At 40.9% G+C, this 21,492-nt stretch overlaps 2 protein-coding genes across 12 annotated transcripts in view; one reads left to right on the top strand and one right to left on the bottom strand.

The window, feature by feature from the left end:
- The window catches only part of LOC125281937 (dual oxidase 1-like), a 172,851-nt gene that overhangs the window by 88,001 nt on the left and 63,358 nt on the right, over positions 1–21,492 (top strand).
- Positions 1–21,492, bottom strand: part of LOC125281969 (ral guanine nucleotide dissociation stimulator-like) — a 75,401-nt gene that overhangs the window by 37,542 nt on the left and 16,367 nt on the right. For 9 of the 11 annotated variants that reach the window (XR_008959524.1, XR_008959526.1, XR_008959530.1 and 6 more), the window contains one exon: positions 19,051–19,099. The gene's annotated coding sequence lies outside the window, so the exon portion shown is untranslated. Of the gene's footprint in view, positions 1–8,947; positions 11,622–19,050; positions 19,100–21,492 lie in introns of all 11 variants that reach the window. The other 2 variants (XR_008959525.1, XR_008959529.1) reach the window with 1 other exon arrangement.

Below are 21,492 nucleotides of genomic sequence, written 5' to 3'. Positions count from 1 at the left end.
TGTGTTCACGTCTTAGTATGGAGATGGCTTGGCAACCCAACTAAATATCAGATGTAGGCTCTAAACGGGATCTTAACCTTCAAGAAGGAAGTAATTTTTAAAAATGAAAATATATTAGAAGTTAGGGAAGAGAACATGTCCTCCCAAATTTTTCTGGGAAAAAAGAACTATTAAGATCTCCTGATGAGAAGGTTTATGCAATAATTAAAACTTGGACATCAAACCATATTTTCCCCACCAATGTATTTTAAAGAGATGTTCCAACAAGAAACAGAACCAGTCTCGACAAATTGCTACAGATCATCTTTATGTGGATAGATACATGCATGTTAGTTAAATGCATACAATTTTCTAACTGTTGTGCCATTTATAATACTGAGGCTTAGTGGAAACTCACCATTGTTATGACCAGAGTACAGCACTAAATTACCAATGCTTTGTGAATGAGTGAGGGAAGTTAAAGTGCCCTCCTCCCTCTACTTCTCCAGTCACCAAACCATCTCCAGTAATTTTTGGTCTAGAGCCAGCACTTACTGGGCTAAGCTCTCTCACAGCTACAGTTCAAGTGCCTGTGCTCATGGGACTGTTTTACCCCATACCTCTCCTTAACCTGGGGCCATGTGCATCCATTCTTTGTCAAAGTCCACTGTGCCTTAGTTTAATACTGGCTCCAGTATGCCCATGAGGACCTCATGTGGTTGGCACTGTCAACAGACACTCCACTCAAGAGATTTGAGATAAATTCTGCACACACAGCTCTCTTTCCGGACATCTGGCAAATCCATCATCTTGCAACACATTCTTGGAAACACTTTCTCCTGGTCATTGTGCATGAGCACTGGGGCTCGTCAGCCCTTTCTCTTCTTTGACTAGGTCCACAGTTTCAACTTTTACATTTGGCCTACCCACAGCTGCCTATATCCACTCATTTCTCTTTTTTTTTTAATGAAATTTTATTATATTATGTTCATCACCATACAGTACATCCCCGCTTTCCAATGCAAAGTTCGATGATTCATTAGTTGCGTATAACACCCAGTGCACCATGCAATACGTGCCCTCCTTACTACCCATCACCGGTCTATCCCATTCCCCCACCCCCCTCCCCTCTGAGACCCTCAGTTTTTTTCTCATAGTCCATAGTCTCTCATGTTTCATTACCCCTTCTGATTACCCCCCCTTTCTTTATCCACTCATTTCTACACGGAGAGAAAAAAAAAAACTTATAGAAAAGACAGCCTTTACAAAGAGACATACAGACTGTCTGATCCATATCTGCCAATAGTCCCTGACTTTTTTTGAAATTCACCTGATAATTTGTTAGAGCAGCAATAGAAAATGAATACATACATATTTGATGTAGCCCATCTTGTTGTATTCAGAAACTCCTGTATGTGTGAAGCAGTACAGGTTGGCAGTTACAAGCCAGAGTCAGAAGTCAGACTGCTAGGGTTGAACTGATTCTATGAACTTCTAACTTCTATTGGCTAACTTTGATTGTATTTTATAAATATTCTTTGAATGTGAGTCTTATTGCTTTTCAGGAGGGCTGGGTCTAGGACAAGAAGAGTGAGGGGTCTGCACAAGATTTAAGGGGACACCAAAACTCAGTAATCAAAGTAAGTAATATTTTAATACAATACTTTCTAAAAATCAAAATTAATGCAAAAAAATCCATGATGAACACTATTAAAGTTGAAATAAGTACCAGTGTTCAGCTAAGCCATACCGGAGCTTAAGGTAAAAGGAAAAATGTGTACCACTATAGATATGTTTTGATGTATTTTTAATGGTTCATTTTTTCCAGAACATTTAAACATTGAAAAAACAAAATCTCAATACTGAACAATCAAAAAAGATTAAAACTCATCATTAGCTTAAATATTTTGTTTATAACACAGAATGCATTATAATTTTACTTTCCTGGCTTTAATGGAACAAATTCAGCAACATTTTCAAATCTTCGCTTAGCTTACTTTTAGTTCTGAGAATTGCAATGCTTGACAATTTCTCTTGACAAAGTAACAATCTTTTAGATATCTTTTTAAGGCCACTAGTTCACAAAGATAGTTTTAATAATTTTAGCATTAGAAAATGGATTCTTATTTGGTTTTAATTTTTAAAAAATTCTCTCTGTATCATGCCTCAAGCCAATTTATAAGCAAAGACAGTATACCACACCAGGAAAAGTACAAGAACACAGAGAAACCCCCTTTGGGGTGCTGGCGTACAAGGTGTGCTGAAAGTTGCCAGTTGAGCAGGAACACAGAACTTTCTGGCACTACAGTATCTACAATAAGCACTCGGGAGCGGCAGTCCACTGGAGGAATCTGAAATTAATCTCAAAAGGAATCAAGGACCTAAATGTGAATCATACTAACTATAGCATTTCTACAAGAAAACATAGAAGGTCTTTGTGATCTTGGCTTAGGCAAAGATTCCTTAGACGGGACACCAAAGACACGATCCACAATAGAAAAACTGATAAACTGGACTTTATAAAAATTTTTAAAAGTTTACTCTTTGAAGGACACAACTAAGGGAATGAAAAGACAGGTCAGAGATGGGGAGAAAAGATTTCCAAGCCACATATTTGACAAAGTACTTAAATCTGGACTATATAAGGAACTTCCAAAATTCAATAGTAAGAACACAAACAACTCAATTAAACAAAATGTTCAACTGATGAATGGATAAAGGAGATGTGGTTCGTATCTACGATGGAATATTCCTCAGCCATCAGAAAGGATGAATATCCACCATTTGCATCGACATGCATGGAACTAGAGAGGATTATGCTAAGTGAGATAAGTCAAGCAGAGAAAGACAATTATCATATGGTTTCACTCATATGTGGGACATGAGGAATAGCTCAGAGGACCACAAGGGAAGGGAGGGAAAACTGAATGGGAAGAAATTAGAGAGGGACGCAAACCATGAGAGACTCTGGACTCTGGGAACCAAACTGAGGGTTACAGAAGGGAGGGGGTGGGGGAGGGGTAAACAGGTGAAGGGTATTAAGGAGGGCGCCTGTGGTGATGAGCACTGGGTGGTATACGCAACTAACGAATCGCCAAACACTACACCAAAAACTAATGATGGCTAATTGAACCTGATAAAAATTGATAAATGTTTTCATAAAAAAAAGTCCCATCAATTCAAACATACACACTGCCAAAGACATACAGTTGGCAAATACCACATGAAAGATGCTCAAGATCATTAGTCATTAGAGAAATGCAAATTAAAACCACAATAAGATACCACTACCACTAAAATAAAAAGACTGATCACACTAAGTGTCAATGAGAATGTAAAATAACTACAAGAACTACAAGAACTCTCATGCTGCTGGTGAGAATATCAGCCACTATGGGAAGAGTCTGGCAGTTAAACATATGACTCGATATGATTCAGCCATTCCATTCGCAAGAGTCAGGAAAGCACATGTATACATAAAGACTTGTACACAAATGTTGCAGTGGCTTTGTTTATATTCAAATACTAGAAGCAGCCCAAATGCCTATCAACAAGTGACTGGATACACAAACTATGGTGTATCTATACAATGGAATACTGTACTACTCAGAAATGAACTATTAATATATGCACCAACACAGAAGAATCTCGAAATAATTATGTTGACTAAAAGAAGCCAAACAAAGAAGAGTACACACTGCACGATTCTATTTCTGTAAGATTCTAGAAAATCAAATTAATCTATAACAACAAAAAGTAGATCAGTGGTGACCTGGAGACTGGGCAGGGAGGTGGGAAAAGGGCATGAGAAAATCACTGAGAATGATGGCTATGTTCATTCTCTTGATTGTCATAATGATTTCACATTCTCTTGATGGTCAAGATGTTATGTATAAACCTATGTCAAAACTTCTCAAAATTAACATTATCTACACATAATAGTTTATTGTATGTCAATTATACTCCCCCAAAAGAACTGCTTTTTTAAAAAGGAAAAAACAGAGGAGGTGGCCGGCAAGTAACTAAATGAAAGATCAGAAGGACAGAGGTTGTGCTCAGATACAGGTCTGCATGATGACAAGGGGGCAGAAGATAAAGTCGAAACCATGGAGGGTGAGCGGTCGGGGAGCTGATGGGTAACTTGGCATGAAGGCAAAGGACTCGGAGACAGCAAAGTCATTAAAAAAAAAAAAGGCAAGTAAGCAGAAGATCAGAAGACATGGCGGCAACGAGGAAGGACAAGTTCTAGTCAAGGGAGAAGTTTCTACAGAGGGGGTGGTGGATGAGGTCTGGAATGGGCTTTGGAGAAAAGAAAGACCACGATCTCACCCCCACAGACCTGAGGGAGACAAAGAAGCCTGAGAGAAAAGCCAGGGTTCAAAGAGCCGAGGAGGTGAAACCAAGAGGCTGAGGCTCTAGGGCTGTGGCTTAACCCAGTAAGAGGATTTCCAGAGGACTGAGTACAAAGTGGGAAGGAGGGCAAGAAATGCAGGGTAATGATGATGAAAGCACCCCAGAGATGACCCTGGGAAGACACCAAGTGGGTCAAAGGGGCACTAGGCTCAGCCATCACCTGGTAGACACAAAGGCATGCAGGGTCCCCGTAGTTCAGCCTGGCCGAGATGCATCTCTGGGGGAGTCCTAGTGTCAAGTGCACAGAAGACCCTGTTTCCTCAGGAAGAGGGGGCTGTGGTGTGTCCTGACTATGAGGGACCCAGGGAGGGCTGTCGGGCTCAGGCTCCCCAGCAGTAGTTAGAGCTCAGTGAGCTGTAGAAACTTTGAGAAAGAAGGCTGCTCAGAGCACTGTCAGGCCACTGGGTAGCCCCAGACATAACACGAGGGATACTCTTACAAAGTCATCAACAAATCTGCAGTGTATTATGCATTGGTTTTTATATTATGTATCAGAAGAACCTGGCTGAGCAAACTAGATGAATAACGACTCCTATAAAAAACACATATGAGGCACTCTGTGAACCTTCCATTTGAGCCCACTCCTTTAAACTCAAGGGCTACTTATTTTGAAGATTTTTGATAGAAAACATCTCTAGTACAAAACAAATCCTTCCACCCACAGCAAACATTTACCGCATACAGGCATAGCACTGTACGCCGAACGGGACAGGAAATGTGCTTCCTAGAGACTCATGAGCAGTAAACCCTCTTAAAGCAAACCCACAGAACTTGAATCCTGTACTGATGACGCATGGGCACATGAAAGGGGGCCAGAGCCTGTCCCTGCACCAAATATTCTTGGTTTACTGATGTGCCATTCTTTATCATCTCCTCACATCCTATCAGCTCTCATTATTACAGAGATAAGGCTTCAAGTGCCCACCCTTGTCCACCATGACGTATTGGCCTAAAATTGACTTTAGGAAAATCTTCCCATTCATCATTAGTCATGGGAACGTACAAACAGTTGAGTAGGAGGTTGGCAGACATCACGGTTGGTGAGTGTTCTGTCAGTCACCTCCCTTATCTTCCTACCCTCTAAACCTCACTTGAAGCAGTATCTCTAGATGCCTGGAATAATGAACGGTGTTCATTTCACATGACAACACTGAGAGTCCAAACAGGCTTCCTCATTCAATGGCTTATATATAGCAAGGAGCCAGCCTTTACATCCTTACGCATAGAGAAATGTATAGACTACTTTCTCCCTCTAAAAACAGTTTAGAGAGAAACAGAACCTCTCTCTTTGCTACTGACAAAACAAGATGGCAGGATAAGAAACTGACTTCAAATGGACTTCACACTGTGGCACTTGATGCTTCAAATTAACTTCTTCTTTCTCTGTATAAACCTGGCTATCTGATAGGTCTGAGAACTTTGAAGACTTGAAGAATATAGGAGTTGCTCTTATTTTAGGTTTCTATACTTAGGGACATTATTTGTAGTGTGTGACAGGAAGCATACCAAATCAGTGGTGTGTGAACCCAGCTTCAAGGTTCTAACTCAGTATTCCAGAGTACCTTGGCCACTACCAGCCATGGTAACATTTAATTAAGTAGTTTATACAGGAGTGGTCTTCAGATTAGGTAAGAAATATTAGATATCTAGAATATAAGAGATCTAAAATGAGGGATACTAGGTATGTAGAGTGTCTGGAATAGACTAGTGAAAAGCTTCCTGTCCTAGCCCCAAGAGGTTTCGAGGAAGTCCAGAAGATACCGATGCTATGGAAATATTGAACGCACATTCCTTCCTTTTGAAATCTGGTGTTTCCTTATAGTCTCAGTTTTTATAACTAACTTGGTCAAGACCTTGAGTGACAAAATGGTAGCCATTTTAACAAATCCAAATAAACTGAGAAGAATGCAAGAGAATGAGGTCAAGAAAACGTGTAGAACTGCTCATCCACAATCGCTTATCAGCAATTTCAAAATCCAAGAAGCTATGAAAACAAAAGCTTTTTGTGTGTAATTCACTAGTGGACAGGACCTGATCTGCATCTGAACTCATGTGGTGGCAACACCTGACTAACCTGAGGTTATTTTGGATGTAGTTATCCCACTGATGCCAAATAGTCATATCTTAGGCTACAGAAATAAGAATTCTCTTGGTTACAGGGTGCTGTCCAGTCCCCTGGGCTGTTACATATAGACATCAACATTGTGTTAATGTTTCTTGAATGTCAATAGACCACAGTGCAATTCTAAAATCTGAAAAATTCTGATTCCAAAGTACACACAGCCTGAAGATCATAATAAAAGATCTGGAGACCTAACCACCAACTTCTACCCAGTTTGATAAATCATGCAAAAATACATTTATCTGAAAAGAGCCTGTTTGATTCAAGTATTAAGCATATAAGCATCAAAATAAGGTTGATTTTATATGCAAATGCTCATACTTTAACATTCTTTTTTTTTTTTTTTTTTAGATTTTCTTTATTTATTTGACAGAGAGACAGCCAGCCAGAGAGGGAACACAAGCAGGGGGAGTGGGAGAAGAAGAAGGAGGCCCTCAGCAGGGAGCCTGATGTGGGGCTCGATCCCAGGACCCTGGGATCACACCCTGAGCCGAAGGCAGACATTTCACGACTGAGCCATCCAGGCGCCCCTTATACGTCAACATTCTAAAACATGACTCATCCTGACCGTGTCACACAGACAGCTTATTCTATACACTAGATAAACTCGCTTATTCTACACACTAAACTAGATAAACAGCACCTGTTCTTATGCTGGCTCAGGAGACTAGTACTCTGCAATCCCAACCCAAGAGTCACTGTTCTCAGTCAGACACTATTAAACTGGGTAAAAAGCTAACTGTACCTGCAATCTTAACCAGTCCATGTAGTCATAGTAGCCAGAATTAAGGTAATCCGATAGACCACCTCCTAGATACATAAAGTTTCACAACACAAAGAGCAAATGAGTTTCTACACCCATTCCCAGTAAGTTTATTCAGGCTGAGGGGGGCTATTAAGCTTCAGACATTTTAAAGTACTCTCTGTAGAAAATGAGTAGGGTTTTCATACATACGATATAAACAGAATGAACGGATTATATCTAGCACAAATAAAAAGGTCTGCATGCAGTTATTTCTCATTTTCGTCTATTTCTCCCACACCATGGAGTGTTACAAATCCCTACGATTCCCCTTCAGATTGTACTTACCATTTCATTTTTAAATTTTTACTTTAAATACACAATGTTGAAGTAGCAATTAACAGAAATGCTATTGATAACGCTAAAATTTAAAGGGAAACTTTCTTTGTGTATTTGAAAGATTTAAAGACCAAGGCATCTACCCTCAAGTAATGATATCATCATTCAGTTAAGTAGATGTATTTATTATATATATTTCACTAAACAGTTCAGTTTCTATCAGGGTCAGTTATATTTTTCAAATAAATAGTACTAAATTAAATTTGGGGTTCTGAATTTTGAAATACCCACTGAATGTGCCATGTTCTTTCATGTCCCATGTCTTTCACAGATCGATCTCCCATCTAGGAAACCCTTTCCACACTCATATTTCAAGGCTCAGGTAGAGATTACCTCTCTTGAAGCCTTCCTCAAGTCCTCTGAATAGAACTGTTCGACTTTCTTCATTGCTACCATTACACTTTTCGTAGTGACAATCATACTGTAATTATTTTTTTTTCTCACCTATCCCCCACCCCGGCAATCAGCTTATACAATACAAGCATGGTGAGATATTCTTTGCTTCTGCCCCAGGACTTTGTTTCTCCCTCAAGAGGTATTTGAATGAATGAATGAATGAATGATCAGAGAGTTAACATCCCATTATAAGGTTATGTTCTCCCAAATATGATCATCTGGCAAGGAGGAAAAAGGGAGGAACTGTCAGTCTTCAAAGGCGGAAAGACCAAACCAGACACTCTCTAAACAAAAAGGAGGAGTCACAGTCAGTAGCACAAGTTACACCAGTTGTGCCATGAATATTAAATCGAGAGGCAACATTGTTCGATGTCAAGAGCTGCAGAGAAAGGGCAGACGTGGTAACATGGCTATATTTCAAGTTCCCTCCCGCTGCCACACCCTAAAGCATTCAAACAGAGTAACTCTGCATCGATGATAAAATCTTGAAGAACAAGATATTTTTGTAAGAAAAAAATGAACAATTACTTGAAAATACTCTGGATCAACTGTTTCTCAAACAATTTTGTGCACAAGAGTCCCCTGGAGCTCTTGTTAAAAACACAGCCTATGATTTGGTAGGTCTGGCATGGGCCTGACATTCTGCATTTTCTAGCTCTCAGGTGAGGCTGATGCTGCTGGTCTATGAAGCGTCCTTTTTAAGGAGCACCTGTGGCAAGATAGATATTCTGTTTTCCTCCAACGTCCAGGTTGGACTTGTCTTACTTTTAACCAGCAAACCCTTCTTACCATCCCTTGTTATAACCCAATCTTGATGGTGCTAATTATAGAAAACATTTTGAAAATTCGACTGGAAGAAATCTATATCACTTTAAAAATCTTTAAATTGTTCTTACCTATACTCTGGTAATGCCATCGAAAGAAAATTCGTTCAGGTAGAAATTGCAGTATTTTGTATAAAACAAATTTAAAAATTGTTAAGATATAAAGAGAAAATAAACTACACATTTCATGACAGTGCTGTATGTGTGTGTGTGTGTGTGTGTGTGTGTGTATTTCAGAAAAGAAAAAAAAAACTATTTCTAATAACATAAGTAGTGCACTTCACCCTGTAGCCCATGGGACAGTGTCTTTTACTTGCCCCAAGCAACCTTCCTTCCCTGAGTGCCTTAAAAGCATCACTGTTCCACATTTAATTCCTCCTAAAAGAAAACAAGAAAAAGAAGGGGAAAAAAACCCTCGAAGGATCATTTTATCTTAATTGAATCATAGCCATTGCTTAAATTCATATTAAAATAATAATTTCTCAAATGCCAGATTTCCCCAGGTTTCTGCTTTTTCACCTTCCACTTCCCCATTCCATTATCATCATTATTAGTCTCTGGACAAGGACCAGAGTCGGAAGAAAGATGAACAACAAGGAGGATAAGATCATGAGCACACGGATGAACAACGAAATGAAATTGCTGCCAAGAATTTCTTGAAATTAATAGCTAAAAATAAGGTTAGGATTGCAGTTAGGAATTCTACCCCCTTCACCCCACACATTGGAAGATACGATAAAGAACGAATATATGATGTACGAGAGTATTTGGCTAATAATAGCAACTTTTTCAAAAAAAAAAAGACAAACCCCAAGTACGTTTTTTTTTTTCTTTTTTTCCCCACTCTAAAATTAGTTTTGATCAAGTTACTCTTGGGTCATAAGATTCTTTGTACTTTATCTGCACCTACCTTTTTAAGAAGTGTAGAAATCCAAAAACTGGTCAAAATATATTTCTTGGTATTGATAACACATGACTATTTTACCATGAAAAATCCTCATTCTAGGTTTATCTAGGCTAATACTCTACCATTTTGAAAGATGAAGGTAAAAAACGTATATCCCGCTCTCCTGAATAAGTATATTTCCAGGCAGCTAAGAACCTGCCTCCTCCATTTGAGCCAGCCCGAGGTTTTGCTTTGTTTTCATTTTCTTGTCTTAACTTCCCCCTGGGTCAGTGACATATACCTGTATTACTTCCTTTGTTCTATTTGGCAACAGTGAACAGGTAAGAACATCCACTGAGAAAAGGCATGATAGGTCCACTTCCAACAGAAGCGAGGGACTTTAAAAGGCAGACTCCTTGCTCCGCCTGGATGTTTCTCCACCCACAGCCCAGTGCTGATGGCCTCGCCTCACCATCCCTCTCGCTGCAAGCACCACCTCCCCACAGAGGCCTCTCTGGGCCTTCTTTCTGGGCACCACCTCACCCCTGCTCTGATGCTTTCTCTACCACCTGTTCTGTCATCTTCCTAGCCCTAACCCCTAGCTGAAGTGATGTGCACGTTTGCCCATTTGAAGGCGGTATTCCCTCCCCCAGAGTAGAGGACCCACAAGAACAAGAACGCCTCTGTCTTTTCTCGGAAGTGTCCCCAGCACCAAGAGCACGGTTGGCACATAGCATGTGCTCAAATAAATACTCAGCAGAAGAATTATGCGTGCTTTTTACTTGCAGAACTGTTTTGAGATTTACAAGTACCCTAATCTTTGCTTTGGTCCTCTGTTCACGTTAACATACAATGTACCTGGGTCTTTCCTTACATGTCATTGACTTAACGGTATTTACATTAAAATACATTAAAATGTGTGGGCATTTCTTAAACCCTAAACTTAGTAAAGAAAACCCAAACAACAACAACAAAAAAGCTGTATAATTTAAAAGAACTAATTTTTCAATATTTGACAAACATGATAAAATATAAATGCATTCAGTTATGGCCTTTCTTATAAATTCTTCATAGCACGCATCGACACAGATGAAAATGCTATATAAACTACACTGAAGACTATTTCCGATTATATATATTAAAAGCAGTATGTGGCTGATCACGTGCTGACAATCACTCACAGGAGCTCTCTCCTACATTTCCACTTCAGACTCTCTCTAGAACATGTGGGCTCGGCATCTCATAAGCTCATAACTCTAAAGGGTATCTTATATCTTGTTTTACTACATGTTAATGCGGACATACACTCAAACACACTTATATACACACAATGGGCACATGTATATCATATCCCATTTAGTGAAAAATACCTACACACTTGATACCAAGCTTGGTATTTGAAATGCAGGAATAAAATAAATATTCATAAACTATTTAGTTCTTCCTCTTAAGGGTTTCGTGATTAATGGGCGAGAGAGATGATACAGAAAATATCATTCAGGAAAAAAAAAAAAGGCTGACAGAAATTTCTCTGAGCTGCTGCAGAGGGGAGGGGGGGAGCACCTCATCTCAGCAGAAGCTTCACGGAATGGTACCAGGAAAAAAGGACACTTGAGCTGAGACTTACAGAACTAATTAAATTAGCCTCGTGGAGAACAGGCACAAAAGGAAGAGCATGTGTGAAGGCCAACAGGCAAAGACAGCCTGGGACCTGAAAGGAACAGCAGCAGCAAGAGAGCCCACTTGGCTGGCAGGTAGGTGAGGAGGGGAGAAGGGCCTGGAGAGGCAGGTGACGCTATGATCTCATGGAGCACTGTGCATTCACTGAGCGGGTTCCAGCTGGACGGGAATTGAAGATGGCTGAGAAGAAAGGCAGAGATATCAATGAAGAGGCAACAGCAGCATTTCAGAGGAGGAATGAAGTGGCCTGGACAGAGGTCAGCAAGATAAAGAGGAGAAGCATATAATAGTGATATGTAGTAGGTAAAACTGTCAAGGCGGTGGTCAGAGTACTTGTGGTGAATGGAGGACTCAAGAATAACTCCCCAGCGGCTCAGCAAATGGCAATACTTCTATCTAAGATATCAAATCTAGAAGGAATCCCAGCACGTCAAGTTTGGTTCTGGACATCCTGGAAATGGAGGTGTCAATGGACTTCTTCAAGGAAATGTTCTAGACAATTAGATATACGGGCCTGGAGGGCAGAAGCAGGATTTGGATGGTAACAGGATATAGGTAGCAGCGGAACATGTGTGTGCATAAGATCCCTCTGAGAGAGCTTAAAAAGAGATGAAAGGAAACCCTGGAGATATCAGTGCACTCAAGTTCTCCAAAGACAATAAGGATGAAGAAGGAAGGGGCGCCTGGGTGGCTCAGTCGGTTAAGCATCTGCCTTCGGCTCAGCTCATAATCACAGGGTCCTGGGATCGAGCGCACCATCGGGCTCCCTACTCAGTGGGGAGTCTGCTTCTCCCTCTCCCTCTGCTGCTACCCCTGCGTGTGCTCGCCCTCTCTCTCAAATAAATAAATAAAATCTTCTTCTTCTTTTTTTTTTTTTTAAAGAATGAAGAAGGAAGAGCAGAAGCTGGAGACAAGTATGCACAGGTCAAAGAAGAAATTTTGAATTTCCCAGGTGTTTGCACGTTTATTTGTCTCAGAGATTAAAAATACTCAGTACTATTTATATATAAATACTTAGAAAAAGTTAAACGACGCTGGAAAATATAAGAAAACTGATGTAAATGAAATATAAGAAAAGTGACTTCAGTATTAAATCAAGTGAACTCAGCATTATCTGCTGCCTGAAGAACCCATAACCTTTGTCAGTCAGACATCAACCACCAGGCAGGATCGATCAATCTATAAATTGTGCAGAGACAAATAAATGGCTTTTTGGGGGGAAAAATCAAGTGGTCTTCACCTTGCAATATACACCAACATGTGTATTAGATGAGTAATACACAAAAGGAAGTAAAGGTAAAAACCAGGTTCTGTTGTAAGTGCCATTATGGTAAAAGGGAATCAGAAGAAGTAAAAATAAGTACGTTCTCTATGGAATATCTTAATAAGAACCCATGCAAGCACTGTCCTAGCAACAGAATGTACAGCTCAACATGCCCATGAGCTGCAGACAAGGACACAGACAGGAGTATAGGACCGAGAGAGCTGTCTACAGATTGTGGGAAAACATCACAAGCAAAGAGAAAATCAATGACTCTGGACCTGAGAATAAGGACCAGAGTCTCAGCAGTCAGGCTGCTGCTGACCACATGAGCAACTCTAGCACCCAGAAAAAGCACGGCCTGGAGATGGCCTAGGAGGTTTCCAGACTGAAGAGAGGCCTCCGTTCACATCTAAGTTTTATGGTTCTAACTCATACTTCCCTTCACTGAAAAATTTATTACACAGGCTAGTTCGGTATGTTTGATAACAGATGAATAATGATCATTGCAGGCTGAGTTCTCTGAGGATAGACACTGCGGTGGAATTAGGAGTGCCCTGGTTTACTGTAAAGGAACATCTGTGGAAGGGAAATGAGGAAGTAGGAGTGGCCAGGGAGCCTCAGACCACCACACAGAGCTAAAAGTCTCTGCCAGCTTAGCAGAAGCACCACAGCAAAGATGATGCATTAGAGGGGTCTGGTGTGCCTGAAAACGGCTAGGTCCTTGTACCACCACCTTGCTCAGTCAATGGCTGGGGATGAGAAGAGGTGATTGTGGCTGGAGAGCTGAAGGCACTGACAGCCTCGGGCTGCCAGCTAACCCTGCTCCTTGCAGCTCCGTAGCAAATTCTTTCTTGAAGGGCGATGTGAGCAGCACATCTCTCTGCCACAATAATCTTCCAATGATTAATTAGAATATTTTCATCATAATAAGAGGTTGAAGTACTAAGAGCAGTGCACCCGACTCCAGGGACACCATCTCTGCTGACATTGTTTCTTGTCAATGGGCTGCTGCCTCATGTTGACTGAAGCCTAAGCCCGTTGAGTCCTTCCAGGCCTTCTTCTGCTTCCTACTTTGTAGTTCACTCTTCCTGAGTGAATGGCACGGCAGTGACTCAGTATCCTACTTTCTCATGCATTCTCCACCAAGGGCACTGGGCACCCCAGCTGCAGTCCGGGATATTCTTTTGATCCCATCCAGCCACTTGAAATTAAAACAGCGTATAGAAGATGCTGAGAGAATTACTCTACGGATTCAGGATAGATTTGATATTGGACTAGATGAATGCTTGGCAGCATGCCCACTGTTCTTCAGACCTTTACTTTAGTCAGGAAACCAATCTGGCACTGAATCATGCTTTTCAGCTTTCCAAAATACTTATCTGTCTCCTTGATTTGGGTTTATTTTCTTAATGTGCAATAGAGAAAAATGTCTTTTTAATACAAGGAAAACAAAAGAACATAGCAAGATGACGTGTATCTACACACCCGCATACTGTCAGTCGCCACTAGTAGTCTGCAACTTGCTCTGAGGTCAGGCCTATCATCATCACCGCTTCTAGATAAAAGTTTTCTTATTTATAAAATGGATGGACTTTAAAGACACTCAAAAATAAACTCAATGAGGTTTGAATATGAAACACCATGTCCGTAGTCTGAGCTACTAAGAACATTCCCAAATGGACAGAACAAATGGATATGACAACTCAAAGGTTGAAACGTCATCCATGCTGATGCTTCTTTGTGTACCCAAATATTGCAAGGACCATTTTTTATGCATTAAAGTCTCTGAAGGCAATAAAAATAAAGCCCCACATGACCACCTGTGTCTAACTGCTAAGCCTGTCCCTCAGAAAGTCCCAGATGAAGCCTACCTTGCTGAAGCAAATACATCGTGCCATTTCTACTGCAGCCGATATTCTAAGCTACACTACTGGGAATGCCACATAAAGCTATTGACATCTTGTTTGTAGTTTCTCTGGAGAGTAAAATAAAAAAAATTTTCAAGAAAGCCACACAGTGTGAATAAATATTACTTTTCCAAAAAACACATGGCTCTGTTGAATGCTCAGTGCTCAGCTGCATCTATATGGTAATCCATTGTAGCTAACACCTGAAATCGAAATTAGGTATTACTACTGATCAGCACATCAGGGAATCTGTCATTCTTTTAACTGATTATCCATAGTTCTTTTCTCTTCAGAACCTACTGCATGACCACAAATAATGTGAAATGTAAGCTGGAGTTTATACAAGATGCTATAGTGTACTTTAAAATTGCTGATCTTCATTGAATTTGTGTGGGAAACATTTTTTCCCCAAATTATTACCAGATGATTGCAACATATCGCAGTCGATTCACACTTGATTTCAATTCCACTTAGAAAGGTAGGACGATGACGAATGAGGACAAGATTACATCCTAACTCATGTGAGGTCATCTACCAAAACAATGGCCAGCTAAACTTGTTATGTCCAGAAGTAGGGAGCATGGGGTACAACTCTCCCTGAAACTAGCCAAATGACATAGGGTACAAGGTAAAGGAAGTGCTGACAAGGGAAAAGATAGGGAGTTTGGTTTACAAGAACATTAAGTCTTAGTTACTTGACCTTTGGAGTAATAAAAGGTCAGAAAACTTCTGGCAACTGGGCAGTTGGGTTTAAAGGAAACACGATGAGTACCCGAGCCACAAGGACAGTGTGGTTTCAGACAGACTCACAGCAGAAGGAGGCTGGAAGCGCGGATGCTTCCAGGTAGACCTACAGAGAGGGCAACTTGTTCTTCAGCTGTCATGGGCCTAGCCACGCATCTCCTACTAACAATGACTCGACCCTCTGGTGTGGACAAAATATCTGCATTGAACTCTGGGAGTCAACGCTTATTTGAGAACTTAAATTTAAGAGAAAGGAGCTAAAATAAGGAACTGCATAATGTGAAATATAAGATGACTATGTTTTTAGCGAAAAAGGTAGTGCTTTTCTTCATATATGGCAATCCCTTCCAGAACAGTACAGTACCCATCTAATGACTAGCCATGCTGTTACTGAGCAAGGAAAGCACAGCTCCACCTTGTTACATCCTCTTCAGTCTTTAAGACCAAGAAGGGTCCACTTCAACCAAACCTCTCACCACACCCCTCACCAGCATGCTTGCTAGCTAGATGGACACAGGGCCCACCCCACTGCTAGGTGCTACGTTTCTTGAGAGAAGGGACCCTCTATTAGCCATCTTGTATCCCCAAATCCAAGGACAGTACCTGGCACCTCATGTTTCCTAATAAGAACTTCATGCACAATGAGAGGAATGAGTGGGAAATGAAAAAGAGGAAGACAACAGGAATTCTAATTTTAGTTCACGTGTATAGGCAGACATAAGGAAATGTCCCAGTTTAGGGAAGGTGCTCACACTCTACAATGGTGGAAACACAGAACCTGACAAGTAGGTACTTGATAAAGAACTGAGCGTGGAATTGTGCTTCCAAACATTACAGTAAACCGTAATGCTTGATTTAGATCATCACTTAAGAGGCAATACTTTCGGGGCGCCTGGGTGGCACAGCGGTTAAGCGTCTGCCTTCGGCTCAGGGCGTGATCCCGGCATTATGGGATCGAGCCCCACATCAGGCTCCTCCACTATGAGCCTGCTTCTTCCTCTCCCATTCCCCCTGCTTGTGTTCCCTCTCTCGTTGGCTGTCTCTATCTCTGTCAAATAAATAAATAAAATCTTTAAAAAAAAAAAAACAAAGAGGCAATACTTTCCTCGTTTAAGGTAAAAATGAATGAATGAAAACACTTCAAAAAGAGAGACTAAAATACAGGACAAAGACACCTAAAGGAAAAACGTAATATAATAAAAATGGAGGGACCTCTAATTTCTCCCTCCTATATTTTAGAAACCAACCAATATTAAAATGTTGAAAAACACATTAAGCAATTAAAACCCAGAAAGGGTAAAGGATCCCATCTACAACCAAAACACTTAGGGAAATCACTGCTTAAAGCACAGATGAAATTGCAAGGAGTCAGGAGGGGGAGGGATGGTGCCCCTCCCATGAAAGCAGAACATATCCAGAATATGCAGCAAAGGAGGAGACCGTCCTGGAGAAAAATGGAGATTCCTCCTTCTGAAAGAGGTTTGCTGAATGTCCACAATAGCTAAATCGTGGAAGGAGCGGAGATGCCCTGCAACAGATGACTGGATTAAGAAGTTGTGGTCCATATATACAATGGAATATTACTCAGCAATCAGAAAGAATGAGTTCTCAACATTTGCTACAACATGGACGGCACTGCAGGAGATAATGCTTAGTGAAATAAGTCAAGCAGAGAAAGACAACTATCATATGATTTCTCTCATCTATGGAACATAAGAACTAGGATGATCAGTAGGGGAAGAAAGGGATAAAGAAAGGGGGGGTAATCAGAAGGGGGAATGAAACATGAGAGACTATGGACTATGAGAAACAAACTGAGGGCCTCAGAGGGGAGGGGGGTGGGGGAATGGGATAGACCGGTGATGGGTAGTAAGGAGGGCACGTATTGCATGGTGCACTGGGTGTTAATTGCAACAAATGAATCATCGAACTTTACATCAAAAACCAGGAATGTACTGTATGGTAACTAATATAATATAATAAAAAATATGATTATAAAAAAAACCCCAAAACAGAACACTTTAAATCAGAAGCAGGATGACTGTCTTTTTTGTGTCTATTTACCCACATACTGGAGGGCCGGGCCAGCAGTGTTAAGACAAGAAAACGGACTCACTGGCAAGCTTGTCATTATTCACAGACAATGACTGTCCACCAAGAAAACACACAAACAAAAAATCTGCAGACAATATGCTGGAATTAAAGAAATCATACATATTCACTTAATCCAGCAGTGGGAATGGAATGAATGAACTTGAGCTAAATTCACAAACAGAATTAAATCTCAGAAATACCGTTGAATGTGAACAGCAAGCCACAGATGATTATGCACCACGTGAGACCATTTTTATTATACTCAAAACCAAACAAAGCTGCACAATGCATTGTTTAGGGATACGAACACTTGTGGTAAAAAACCATTTTTAAAAAAGAAGGGTAACGGCATAATGCAGAGGAGTGGCTGCCTTCAGAGCAGAAAAAGAACACGATCAAGGAGAAGCACCCAAGTAGCTTCTACTTCTTAAAATGAGGGAGGGGGGGACGGTGTCAAGAGAAGGGGCTTTAGAACTATGCCTCATAACTTGCATATATGTTATAGACTCTTTAGTAAATGTTCAACTGCTACATAAACCAGACAATTTAAATTAATGGGACAGTTCAAACAAATGATGGATACATATTTAAGTGACAGGCTTAATTAAAGCTCCTGGTAAAGACAGCTCCTCTGTACAAATTTCATTCACAGCAGGGTTACCACAGGAAACACAATAACCACCATAACATAAACAGTGAATCAATGTCTCTTACTCTGGGGAAGGAGTACAGCCCTTTAAGGAGAGAAAGGGGAACCACAGTCACTGAGGGCCAGCCAGGAGCCAAGTACTGGGCAGGAGGTCTTCAGATCTGTTTTATTCCACAAACCCAAAAAGCCCCTGGAGAGCTTTCTCCCCTGGCCTCTCCCTCCAGCCAGCTCTGCAACAAACATACATTAGGCCTTCCTTTTATCGTCATAAAGTTGATCGCACACCAGCCTAAGCACATGTCTCTTCAAACCATGAATAATTTCTAGATAACCAACAATTAACTTGCAGAACCTACAATTTAGTTCTAGTGCAGCTCTCAAGGTATCAGTAATCTGGCCGCTTGTCTAATACATGTGGACAAGAGAGACTGTAAGCTTAATAGACCAAGAACCACACCCAAACACACTGTTCCAACTTTGAAAAGAATATGTGCTCACACACGGACACACAGACACATATGAAGATTGCAATCTCACTAGTAGTCAGGAACAACATATTAAAAACAGTGGGTTTTCAACATGTCAGTTTGCATATATACACACACAAAAAATCATCGCCAGTGTTGCTTAGGGAAATTTACATACAACTTCCATAAAAGTTTCCATATAAATTTATATGACCTTTTCAAAAACAATTTGGTCATATCAGTAGTTTAATGTGGATACATTTCCATCTAAGAACTTCACATCTCGGTAACCATACAGAAAAAATTCTCCCACATGTTTGCAAAAAAATTAAAAATCACAAGAATATTCTTTGCAGCACTGTTTTTAAAAGTGGAAGGAAATACATGTCCATCATTTTTTATGTCCTCAAGTAAAATTAAAGAGCTAAAGTACCACATTTTCAACAAGAATCTCAAAAGCTAAATGAATTTAACAAAAACTTACCTCAAAAAGAGGATGGAGTCCAGCTCCTCCCTTTCTGACTTCTTATTCCCTAGAATGTATAAAAAAAAATTAGTTATCATGACAATGTGTACATTTTAAGATATTAAAAATTATGTTATCTTGGGGGCGCCTGGGTGGCACAGCGGTTAGGCGTCTGCCTTCGGCTCAGGGCGTGATCCCGGCATTCTGGGATCGAGCCCCACATCGGGCTCTTCCACTATGAGCCTGCTTCTTCCTCTCCCACTCCCCCTGCTTGTGTTCCCTCTCTCGCTGGCTGTCTCTATCTCTGTCGAATAAATAAATAAAATCTTTAAAAAAAAATTATGTTATCTTGAAAACACTGAAGCTTGAACACACACTCATTTATTCAAAAACTACCAGGAGGTAGCGTGGAACCCCTGTCGGGAATGTAGATAAACACCCAAGCCACAGCACCTGAGTCCACACCTAGCAGAGCCATTCTTCGCTAGCTGTTTAACCACAGCCTCCACGTTTCCCAAATCACTGTCAACCCGTGGAATGCAATTTATTTGTTTCTCAATTACTTATGAGCTCAAATTATGAAGGAATGCACAGCAGATGCAAAGAAAGAGTTCTAGCTTTTTTGATGTGAAGAGGCACAGAGCAGTCATAACTATGAAAAGCCACGCATGTCTTCAGGTCACGTGCACTGTCCTTTCGATAGTGACAATAAGAGAAAATACAAAACCTACAGCAGCCAGTTACATTTATTGTCCAGTCTCTCTGCCGGGGGCCCTGCGCTAAGAGCTTGCCATTCAGCATCTAACTTGGGAAGTGGTAACCTTTTCTGCAAAGGGCCAGGGAGTGTATGTTTTAGGAGTGTATATTACAAGAGTAATCATTTAACGCTGCCACGATGGTGCAAAAGCAGCCATGGGTAACATAAATGCACTGGTATGGCTGTGTCCAACAACTTATTTGTCAAAACAAGCAGCCAGTTCTAAGTTGTGGACCCCTGATCTAACGGAATGCCCACAGCTCTAGGAAGTAAGGTAAGATGGCATTCGTTCATTGAACAAATACTAAAGAATGTCTCTGTGTCAGAGATTCTTCCAGGCCCTGAGGATACAGGCGTGATACAAAACAAAAAAACCATGCCCTGAGGAAGCTTATATTCTGGCAGTAGGAGGCATTCAGTAAATGAGAAAACCAAGAGGAAAGGCTAATGGGGAATGCCCAAACAGGCAGTATTCAGTTCTGACCAGGGAAGTACACCTTGCTGATAAGATGACATCCGAGCAAAGATCTGCAACAGGTAAGGAAGAGAAACACATGGACATTTGAGGGTAAAGAAATAAGCCATATGGACATTTGGGAGAAATTTGTTCTGGGCAGAGGGATTGGACAGTGCAAACTCCTTATGGCTGAGCAAGTCTGGCATGGTCAGGAAACAGCGAGAAGGCCCTTGAGTCTACAGCGAAGGGGGAGAATTGCTGCAGGTGAGGTTAGAAAGCGGGTAGGGTAAAGGCTGGCAGGTAGGTGGGGCTTGAGGCCATCGTAATGAGTTCCACAACTGGGAAGCTATTTGAGGGTGCAGAGTCATATTTTTAAAGAATCACTCCAGCTGCTCTTCTGAAGAGACTCTGGCAGGGATTGGGGGGGGGGGTGTAGGTCACAAGTGTGGAAAGGGGAAGACCATTTCTGAGAATAACTGCAATAATCTGCGTGAGGATAATGGGAGCACCAGCAATACCAGCACAGGCAGTGAGAAGAGGCCAATGACTCTGGATATATTTGCAGGTAGAACCAATAAACTCGGGTTTTGGCCTAAATAACGGAAGGCTGACGTTATCATAAGATGATTTCATGATTCACAGCAAACATTTTCCTTCTTTCTGTTGCTTTGGTATATTTTCTTCCTGGTATTCCAATCAAAACACAAATTGTATTAAAAGCAAGAAACTTTAAAATCTCAATCCTAGTTTTATTGGTTCTTCATGATGATTCTTCGTAGTAGACTGCAAGAATGCAGAGTTTTCATCTCCTAGCAAGAGATGTCTATTTCTCTATTTGCATCAGAGAGGCACGGAACTTGTTCTGGTCAATGGGACGTTAACAAACGTGAAGCAAGCACGAATTTGAAAAACCTTATGCACCAGCTAAGCTTGGAACCCTATGGCCAACATCGAAAGGAGCTCAAGATAGCCTGCAAGCATGGAGTGCCCTGGTCAACAGCGTGCCAACCACAAGACACGTAAACGAGGCCATCTACCACCAGCCGATGTGAGAGGCATGTGCAAGCCTAAACCAGAAGAACTGCCCAAGAAACCCAGAAAATTGTAAGCAAAATGACTGGTTGTTTTATTACGGCACTTAGCTTTGGGATGGTTTGTAATGCAATCCGTTATGCAGCACAAACTAACTGACACACTCTTGAACAACTACATTTTTTTCTAAAAGGACAGAAAGAGCAAAAGGGGA

The sequence above is a fragment of the Ursus arctos genome, unplaced genomic scaffold (assembly GCF_023065955.2).
Source record: "Ursus arctos isolate Adak ecotype North America unplaced genomic scaffold, UrsArc2.0 scaffold_16, whole genome shotgun sequence".
In the NCBI taxonomy this organism is placed as follows: Eukaryota; Metazoa; Chordata; class Mammalia; order Carnivora; family Ursidae; genus Ursus; species Ursus arctos.
Note: the sequence above shows the minus strand (reverse complement) of the source record. Positions and strands in the feature narration are given on the sequence as shown.